The sequence below is a fragment of the Pelodiscus sinensis genome, chromosome 1 (genome assembly GCF_049634645.1).
Source record: "Pelodiscus sinensis isolate JC-2024 chromosome 1, ASM4963464v1, whole genome shotgun sequence".
Classification (NCBI taxonomy): domain Eukaryota; kingdom Metazoa; phylum Chordata; order Testudines; family Trionychidae; genus Pelodiscus; species Pelodiscus sinensis.
Window position 1 is genome coordinate 57346507 of NC_134711.1, and position 10969 is coordinate 57357475.

A 10969-nucleotide genomic window follows, 5' to 3' on the forward strand; every position below is an offset into this window, starting at 1 on the left:
AGGGGTTCGCACTAGCCGGCTTTTAAAAATGGTGGCGCCGGCTTTATGCTAATGAAGCCCGGGAAATTCAAATCCCGGGCTTCATTAGCAAGTTCGGTATGCATACATTACCCCGCTAATTCGAACTAACGGGGTAATGTAGACATACCCTGAGGGACTGGAGCAAATGTAGCTGTATCTTAGGGCTTGGCTGTAGACAATGGATCATGTGATGTATTTCCATGTCCCTAAATCTTCCACATCCTATGCAAGTTTGCTAACCACTGGGCTAACAATTACAAGGTGGGGACCACTACCTTCTCCAGTAGCTGGATTTAAAGGGAGCCTAATTCTGTAGGCAGCCACTGAGCATACCTGTCAGATTGGGCCCTGGCCCCTGCGCAGAAGACTGGCATTCACCTCCTATCTCCCCGATCAGTGGACCACTCTGAATCATAAAACACTAGAACTGGAAGGGACCTCAAGAGATCATCAAGTCCAGTCCCCTGCCCTCACAGCAGGACCAAGCACCAGCTACATAATCCCTGATAGATGTTTATCTAACCTGCTCTTAAATATTTCCAGTGATGGAGATTCCATAACTTCCCTAGACAACTTATTCCAGTGCTTAATCACCTTGACAGTTAGGAAATTTTTCCTAATGTCCAAGCTAATATCTTTAACTGCAATTTAAGTCTATTGCTTTTTGTCCTATCATCAGAGGTTAAAAAGAATATTTTTTCTCCCTTCTCCTTGTAACTACCCTTTTAAGTATTTGAAAGCTGTTATGTCCCATTTCAGTCTTCTCTTTTCTAAACTAAACATGCCCAATTATTTCAATCTTCCCTCAAAGGTCATATTTTCTAGACCTTTAATCATTTTTGTTGCTCTTCTTAGATGCTCTTCAATTTCTCCACATCTTTTTTTTAATGTGGTGCCCAGAGCTGGACACAATACTCCAACTCAGCACAGAGTAGAGTAGAAGAATGACTTCTCTGGTCTTGCTCACATCACTCCCATTAATTCATCTAAGGTTACATCTACACTGCAGGGTTTTTCCGGGAGGTATCCCAGAAAAACTCTGCCACATCCAAGGAACGCTTTTGCTCCTCCCCCTTTTTTTTGGAACAGCAAATGCGCTCTTTTGGGAAGTCCTGTATATCTCGTTCTACAAGGAATAAGGGCTCCCCTGAAAGAGGCTTTCATTTGGCCCCATCTAGATGGCGGGAAAGCCTCTTCTGGAGAAGTGATCAGAAAAAGTTACGCAAATAGCAGAGATCAATTTGTGTAGCTTTTTCCAAAAAAATGCTACCATGTAGACAGACCTAGCCCCAGAATCATGCAGCCTAGTCAGAGGTAGCCATCTGGGGTATATCTAGACTACATGCCTCTGCCGACAGAGGCATGTAAAATAGGCTACCCGACATAGTCAATGAAGCGGGGATTTAAATATCTCTGGCTTCATTAAAATAAAAATGGCCACCCCACTGTGCTGGCTCAGCTGATCGTTGGCACAGCGCGCGAGTCAAGACATGGATCAGTCGACAGGGGAAGCCTCTGTCAACCGCTCCCTTATGCCTCATGGAATGAGGTTTACAGGAGCGGTGGACAAAGGCTTCCCCTGTCGACCGATCCACATCTTGCCTCGTGCACTGTGCCGACGATCAGCTGAGCCAGCACAGCGCGGCGGCCATTTTTATGTTAATGAATCCAGGGATATTTAAATCCCCGCTTCATTGACTATGTCAGGTAGCCTATTTTATATGCCTCTGTTGACAGAGGCATGTAGTCTAGACATACCCCTGGACGTCAGCATGAGGGAGCAGTGTGCATGGACCCAAATTTACGGTGCACGTGCAGAAACCCATCCACAGAGCAAGTCTGAGTGGTTGGAGTTGGAAACCAAAGCTTTGGCTGAGCTGCACCCTGCATATTGTAGATAAGCTGCACCATCTATCAGTTGGGTGTAGGAACTATCCAGGTTCCTGGAGCTGGAAACACTCCTCTTTCTTCCCTGCCAGCTGCCATGAGCCTGGCCATGTGTGTCTGCCAAGAGGGGAGTTCAGAACTAGTATGGGATAGGAGCCCTAGTGGCCACTCTCTTGTTGCATATATCAGGGAACCAGGCATGACTTTCCTTCTGCCTGGCAGTGGACACATTGGGTAGGGTGATGGGAAACAAGCTTAGGGTGCATAGCAGGAGTGGGTGAAAATTGGATAAGTCTGGATAATAATGGAATGGGTCATGGCTCACCCAGTCTGACTTGAAGCTAGGCCTGCAACATAAGCATCTATACCTGAGATTAACACTGCGCTCAGAACCACTGGCAGTGGGGAGTAGTGTATGTGTATGCTGTAGCCAAAAACAGTCTGTGTCCACAGTGTGGTGCTTAACTACACTCTGCATGTCAGTGAAAGGCTCTGGTCAAGGGAGGTAGCCCGGAAATGTGTCCACAGAGGGGAGCTGCCAGAACCTTTTCCTGCTGTCAGAGCCTTTCACTTTTACTGGAGGGGTTCCCTGTGGTGGGTAAGGACTCTAGCAGCTTCCCATGGCAGGAAAAGCTCCAACAATTGGACTCATCACTGCAAAAAATAGCAGTGCAGGCAAATGAGGCACTTCTTGACATGTAGACCAGATGTAGACAGGTAGGGTACATACCCACAGAATCAGATGTGTCTTTACTTGTCTAAGAAGTCCGTCATCATCTGCACTGCTCTTTATACCTGAAATAGTAGATCGTGCAGTATATGTACACTACATACCACCTTAAGGAGTGGGCAGTATAGAGGAACCCTTATGCCTAACTACTTTTGCGGATTGTGGTCTTTATAACTTTTGAAGAATGTCATCTTATTTTAAATATCCCAAAATATAAGCAACCCCATCCTAACATTTTTTACTCTGAGCTTTTGAAAAATCAGGTTACTGATCAACACAAACTAATTCTTTCCTGATTTGTCTTTACAAAAGTGTTTCTTTGAACAAGTTACTTTGGTAATTTCATCAGGTCTGTTCACAGGGTGTTTGTGTGAAGGGTGTGAAAGCACTCCCATGGTCCCACAAGTAAGCATGCTCCAGCTGGCCTGGGGAAGACAGGAGGGGTGTGCTGCCTGAGTCTCCCTCCTCCATTCTCTGACCAGCCGAGGGAAGGCTGGGGCTGATTTCCTGCTTTACATGGGAATGTATTCATACCCTTTCAGTTCATATTTACAAAAAAAGCACCCCCCACACACAGAAATTCCTGCATACAGACCTGTTCACATATACAGTCCCTGCTTCCCACATGCAAGTAATATTTCAGCTGTCCTGGTGATGTCATTGAGATGGAATTAAAAGCACAGAGATTTTCAGTGATGGATATTTCACCACAGCTGTGAGCAATGTGTTCCACAGAAATTGCAATTATCCCAGGGGTTATGGTAAGCCCTGCAACTTGCATCTTTCTAGTTGTAGAGTAGAATTTTATGATAGAATCACAATACACTTTGTCAAACAAAGTGAGCCTTTTCTATATTTCAGATAATATAGGAAATAATCCCTTACATTATAAATAAATACATTTATTTTAGATATCATTATAAAATTAAACCATATGTTAAAATAACGGTCTAACTATAACCAGCAAAACAAGGGGATTCAGTGATAAAGCTAAAAACGTAAGCTCTCACTGTGCCTTTCAACTCATGGCCTCGCTTTAAAAAAGAGGGAAAATGTCATTAAGTGAGGATGAAGTGGTGGTTTAGACTTCTAAATATTGCTGCCTGAGTCTATTTGATTGTTTTTTAAACAGATATTTTTTTGAATGGTGGGTTGTTTTTTTACATTGGAATACATTATTAGGAAGGTTCACATAGGCAACAAATTGAACAGAAGCCATTATTAACTATTGTGCAAATGCAAACAAGAACCCTTTAACAAAGCCTGCTGACTATGTTCAGCAGTGGTCTAGAACTACATTATGCCACTGAAGATGTTGTCACTTGCCTAGATGACTGTGCACATGCTAAATAAAATAGTGACCTATAATGGTTCTCTCCAAGCAGTATTATGCTGTGCTATAAAGTGCTGATTTAGGAAAGCACTTTTGCATATTCAGAAGAGCATTTATGCACATGATGTAAGTCTACTGAGTTCAATGGGATTTCAGCACATCTTTTCTGAATAAGGATGCTTTCCTGAACTGGGATCTAAGTGTACAGACTTTTGAAAATACTGAAAATATTGATTCAATACATCCAACTGCACTAGCCTGGAGAGCCTTGTTAGAGCCTGTATAACTATAAGTGTGTTTAAACCTGGTTTAAAATAAAGGTACTGTTATAGATATGCCTAGTATTGGAGATAGGCAGTGCAGAGCCCCCGCCCCCCCCCATATAATCAGTCAGGAGCAGATGAAGTCTCAATGGAAGTGATGCAGAATTCAGACCCAGGCATTAGAACACTTTACTTGGGTGTGGAGAGGTGTTTTTTTGTAGGGAAACAAAAATGGTTCAAGAGGAACACTAGATTTGTTTATAGATAAAGGATGGTTCAAGGGAGTATCCCAAAGTTGCTTTGTTTAGGCTAGGCAATAGGAACTGCCTATAGGGAGTGTTCATTCAAGAGAGCTCATAATATAATTAGACAGTTTCAGTATTTTGGATACTGTGACAGAGACCTGCCTGGGCATCCACCATTTGCCTCAACGAGAATACTCATCAGTCCTTCGCCCTGGCTACTTTTCCCTTTTTGGTCCTATTTATGAAGCTCTTGCAACAGCTTCATTCTATTGACAATTGCCCCACTCCAGGAGCATCAGTTCCAAATTCCCAGTTGCCAGTACTGGCAGCTTCTGGCGATGGAGAGAGGGGGGCCTGGGTTCGCCCTCACTCATGGGCCCCAACCCAGGGCCCTAAGGACAGGGACTGTTTCCGGTCCTGTCCGGCTGACGGGGCTTCTTGCCGAAATGTGTCAGCCCACGGGCTTTAAACGGTTGCCCTGTCCTGGGCTGCTTCCTCTCCCCCTCTCACAGTCTCCCACCAAGAAACTTTGGTAGCAATGCTTCCACCAAGTTGAAGTTCCCTTTGCTCCCCGCAGCCGCTGTCCTCCTTCCTCTCTCCTTTCCCCTCTCGCTCCTTCCTCCTTTCCTTTCCCTTCTCACTCCTCTCCCCGTGACCTCTCCTGTCTGCTTTTTAAATCCCCCGCTCCCCTGCTTCAGCTAACGTCACATCCGGCGTGACCACATCACACCACGTGCCTCCATCCTCCTCACCCCTTCTCATTTTCTGCGTGTCGTGGCTCACTTTCACCACTGTCCTAGCAGAGCGCCTCCATCCTCCTCCCCTGCATTTTTGCACGCCACGGCTTGCGTTCACCACTGCCCTCGCAGTGCGAGGCTGTTCCACTGCGCACAAGCACCGCGCACAGGGCCAGTACCAGACCCCTCGTCCTGCACACAAGGCAGCTCCTGAGGGGTTTGGAGTGTGGGGCGGAGATGCCCTGTCACAGATACCAATACAGGTTTTGTTAATAGAATTGGTCTGTAACAGGGGTTGGCAACCTACGACACATGTGCCATAAGTGGCAGGCAAGCCAATTTTCAGTGGCATGTGGGGCAGAATCTCAGCCACACCCCCTGCACAGCAGGGAGCCCGAGCTGTGGCTCAACCTCAGGATTGCTGTGCAGGTGCAGGCTGGAGCACCAGCTTTGGCTTCCTGCTAGGAGGCAGGAGAGGTGCACGCATGGCTCCGCACCCCTGGGTCTGCCCCTTCCTGGCCTGGGCATGCAGCTCCAGGGAGCTAAGGGGCTAACACTCCCTTCCTGCACTACAGTCTCTGCCTCCTGCTCCGGGCTGGGGTGGGCTGGGGCTGCTCCATAGATTGGGGCTGGGTGGCCAGTAACATATAGGGTGCCAGGGCCCAGGTTGCACTGAGCTACTCCCCACAGGGTGTGTGCAGGAGTGGGGAGCCCCTTCCCCAGCACCCCGCTGTGCCCAGCCAGGTGGGAACCAGCTCCGGACAGCCCACGGCTCTGCCCACCCCAGCCCCAGAGCTGCAACCTGCAGGTGAGGAGTGAGTTCCAGGGAAAGGGCTGGGCCAGGCAGGGAAGTGACTATGTTCCCCCCCGCCCCTCCTCACGCCAGCGCTGCCCCCGGGGGCTGCGATTCCCAATGCTGCTGCCCTGCCAGTCTGTGCACTGAGGGGGACAGGGATGTGGGGGCAGGAGGGGAGTAAAGGAAGATGCAGGGGAAGGATCAGAGGGAGCAGGGATTGCACTGTGGGGGGATGGGCCAATGTGGGGGATCAGGCTGGGGGTTTATGGGGCTGAGGGGCGTGAGGCTGGAGCAGAGGGAAGATGTGAGGGAGGAATACAAGTTCCCTTTGAAGAAGCTGCACTTTCCTGTACTCCCCACTCTTTTGCCTCCCTTCCCCCATCACAACATGATCCTCTTTGCACCTTTTTGTTCTGTGTGAGTGACAATTTCAGCTTGTTTGCAGATGCTGCTGGAAAGCTGGCAGGTCTGCACATTGTTCAATAGTCTGTAGCTCCCTTGGCATTAGACCTGGGACATTTGCTCCTCTCCAGGTCTCTAGCAGAGTAGCTGCTTTTAATGTCAGTGCATATTTCTGCTGGCAGCTAAGACACCCAGTCGTTATTTCCCCCAGTGCTCTGAGCTGGTTTTGTCTGGGGTTTGTTGCTTTTCCATGGATCAGTCTCCTCCAGCCTCTGTTCTGACCCCTCAATTACTGACACCACCTCACCGGGAATGCCAGGAACAAGCCGAGAGGACGGAGATCTCTGCCCTCCATGATTTTGAATACTTGTTGGGTTAGGATTCTTAAGCTAAATAGCTGCTTCAGCAACTGCATATAAAAGTGAATTAATTTTCTTCTTTTACTTAGTTTCAGAACCATATAATTGCCATAGGAACCACAAATCTCCCATCATAACCCAGAAAAGCACCAGGGTTCATTCCCTTTCCACAGATGGGAGCACAATAATCAACCAGCCACAGGGGTTTTGATGTGCAGTTATTTGGCTGCATTCTCACCCTCTCACGTTTTCTGCATTACTCCCCCAATTCCCTCCCGCCCCCAAATGCCTTCTTGTACCCCCACCCACACACTCTCCTGCCACCAAACTCCCTTCCAGACCCTGCCATCTTCATCCCCTCCTGCACTCTACCTCCCACCAAGATCCTGTACACCAATCTCTATCCCACTCCCTAGCAGCCCTGTCCCACACACTGAACCCCTCATTTTTGTCCCCACCCCAGAGCCTAAGGGTATCCCCCAAATCCACTAATCCCGGAATCCCAGAAAAGTAAATCTGGCCTATGGGAAGCCCTGAACCTCAGTCCTCTCTGTCCCTTCCCCAGTGGAGCTGGAGCACCACAGAGGAGTGAGGTGTCTCAGTTGGGGGCCACCTCTAGGGTTGCCAGGTGGTTTCAACAAAAATACCAGACACACTTGACATTACATCACAATCTATATTACATCTTACTTAGAAAATTGGACATTTATATTTTCTCAATTTGTTTCCCGGACGGAAAGCTCAAATACTGGACTGTCTGGTTCAAAACCGGACACAGGGCTGGCCTTACCATAAGGCGAACTGAGGCGGCTGCCTCAGGTACCAGACTGTGTGTGTGTGTGGGGGAAGCACTACTAGGACCCAGACTGTAGAAAATTGTGTCTGCTGCTCGTGCATATATATTCTCTCTGTAGTACCATGGGAGGAGTAGAACATGAAGCAAGCAGAATTGAGACCTTTCAAAGTTTTGGCCCAAGCGAAGGAGAATGGGGGTGTCATTTGAGCTCCCCGCCTCAGGTGCCAAAATGTTGTGGGCCGGCCCTGACAGGACACCTGGCAACCCTACATCAGTGAGGGTTGGGGGGGTTGGGAGAAGTTTCTTTGCTTCTCATTTTTGTGATTCCTAACTGATTTTTGGCCCTGACCCAAAAAAAGTTCCCCACCCCTGCCATAAATAAAGAAAATATGGGAACCTTTTATGTAAGACATAAATTACTATTTTCTTTATTTAAAATGAAGATTGATAAACTAACATGAGAAAGTTAAAATGCTTAATCTGTTTAATAATTTAAATTAAACCATTTTTTCTAGCTGCAGCACTAGCAAAGTGGCTCAAGAGTAATTATGTAATTCACAGTCAGTTTTCATTAGCAACTGGTAGTCCATGGAAAGGTTTTCACTGAGCCCAGTGGTTCATGGGCCAAAAAAATTGAGAATCACTATGCTAAACAGAGCTGCTCTGTGCTTAAAATGGAACAGCTTCCAGAGCAGGTGATAAACAATCAAGATAAGGAGAGAATAAGTGGCTAGGTAGGGGGAGGACTAAGGAAGTGGGTATTGTGAAGGGGAATCAGAGGGGAGGGGAGTTTGGAGAATCCCTTGTGCAAAGGAGAGAGGGGCAGAAACTCAGCACTCAAGTCCCCTGGGAAGGGAGAGGTTAAGAGGCTGACTATGTGGAGTAGGTGGGGGAAAGAAGGGGTGGACGGGTGTTGGCATTGGGGGGAGGTGGAGGCAGGGAGGTAATTTGTTTGTGCTGTGAGATGGGGGAGTTGTGGATAATTTGTTTGTGCTTTAGCTGGGAGTTAGGACAAGACAGACTGCTTGTGCCTGCTAATTTGAGAAGCAGGATTTTATCCCAGCCCCCACCTGGGCAGGGAGGAGCAGATTGCACAGGGGTAGATGGGAAAAAGGAGGAGTGGGAGCTGGCATCTGTGCAGTGAGGTGGAAGTAGGGAACAGTTTATTTTGGGTGTCTGACTCAATTGCTACAATCCAGAATGCAGTCCTCTCTGGCTGGCTGGATTGGAGCAGGTAAGGAAAGCAGACTACATTGGTATGTGTGTGAGTTAGGAGGCCATTTGCATGCTTACATTTCAAACAAAAAGTTTACATAGGTATTAATGGCTTAAGGTAAGAAAAAAAGATTCTTTTAACAGATTTTTTTTGGAGTATTGCAGACATCTACAACTCTGATCTTAATGATTTTTTTAAAATCCTATGTTACTAAAATGGTAATATCTTCATCTTAATTTATATATTAATGAAGCTGTTGTAAGTAGGACTATTATTGACATTAAAAAGAATCAACAGTATGCAGACCTGTAAATAGAACTGAATAGGTTAAATCTCGGCATGCCACTTCTGAAAGGTTGCTGACCCCAGTCTATAATTACTGATCGGGGTATGTGCAGGTTCATTAGCATCCAGAGCAGAGATTTCCCATGAGGCAATGCTTTCCTGTTTTCTGTGTCCCAGATCTCAGTGTGGTTCTTGCTTTGGAATCTCTATTCTCCATTCTGTATGCTAATGGGGATGTCTCCTGTCCCATCTTCAATGCAAATGAAGCTAAGGGTGTTTCCTTAATCCTGTTACCCTTGTCAGGAGGGGTTTAGGTGCCTTTTCACTGCTTTTTGTATCAGCTTTGGTTCAAGCAGAGGCTCGTGGGGAGGGTGGTCTTCTATGAGTACTATGCCTTGGTTCCCTACGAACACAGAGTTGATAGGTAACACAAGCAATAGGTGCCTAAATGCAGGGCTGGTCTGAGCCATTTTGCCGCCCCAGGTGCACGACGCATGCACGGGCCCGCCCCCAGGGGTATGGCGCATGCGCGAGCCTGCCCCCCCCCAGGGCGCGGGGGCCCTCCTCTGGGCACACGGTGCATGCGTGAGCCCACCCCCGGGGTGTGCGGGTGGGTGCATGGCGCATGCGCTGCCCGGCCACCACTTCTGGTGCACAGCCCGGGGCCGCCCAGGCGAGCCGTGCCTGGCCGTGCAGGGCCCCACGGCCACGGGGAGAAGGGCACTGCGGGAGTTAACACGGCCCCCGCCCCGGGCTGCCCTGCAGCCCACCAGGAGCCAGGCGCGCGGCACCTGATGACACTCCCCATCGGTTTGCGCCCCGGGCAGCTGCCTGGCGCACCCACCCCTTAGTCTGGCCCTGCCTAAATGTCCTGATTCCAGGAGAGGAGTTCCCAGCTCTGGATTGGAAGCAGAGACAGGTGCCTCCTTGCAGCCCTAGCTGATGCAACAATCGTGGTAAAAGTGGGAGGGGAGCTGGGATTTGAACACACTCCTGAAATTGGCATGTTCCACTGGCTACTTTAGGCCTGTCTAGCATGCTGGATTTTGTGGAACTTGTTCTAAGGTTCCTTTTGCTCCCCAATTGCATACAAAGTCCAGGCACCCAGCTCAGGTTTTATGACTCCCATTGTTGTTTCAGTGATTTTCTGAGGCTTGGTCTACAGTAGAAAATTAGATCAGCATAACTATATCACCCCAAAGTGTGAAAAATGTACACCCTTGAGTGGCATATTTAAGATGATCTAAGACCTCATTTAGGCAGCATTAAGTCAACCGATTTCTTGCTTTTTTTCTTGCTACCTCTCTTTGGGGAGCAGGATTATCTATGCTACGCCAACAGGAGAATCCCTCCCTTTGGCATCATTAGTATCTACACTGTCATACTACGTTGGCTTGCAGGTACAGCCTGTGCATCAGTAGCATTTTAAGTGTGTCCAACCTTAAGTGCTTAAAGTTAGGCACTGCAGTGACCAGAGTTGCAACACCTAAGTTCCTTTGAGGCTACAGGCAAATTCCACCTCCCCCCCCCAATCTTGTGGGGGTTAAGGGGACTCAGCAATTTGTAAGCGATTATTGAATGGGTAGTTCAGGCTATGAGCATGCAAGTGCAAGTACAAAATATCTGTCAGCATTTTTTGAATATCTGTTGTGTGTGCACTTTGTGGACATTAAGGCTTTTGTCAACAGAAATTTTGTCGTCTAGACTACAGCCAGTTCTGTCGACAAAGTGCATCTACATTGCATCTACACTGTCCTTTGCATCTACACTAATGCCTTCTGTCAACAGAACTCTGTTGACAAAAGGTGTTATTCCTCGTAGAATGAGGTCTACAGCTGTCAACAAACTTGCTGAGTTCTGTTGACGTTATGTCAACAGAACTAAGCAGCAGTGTAGATG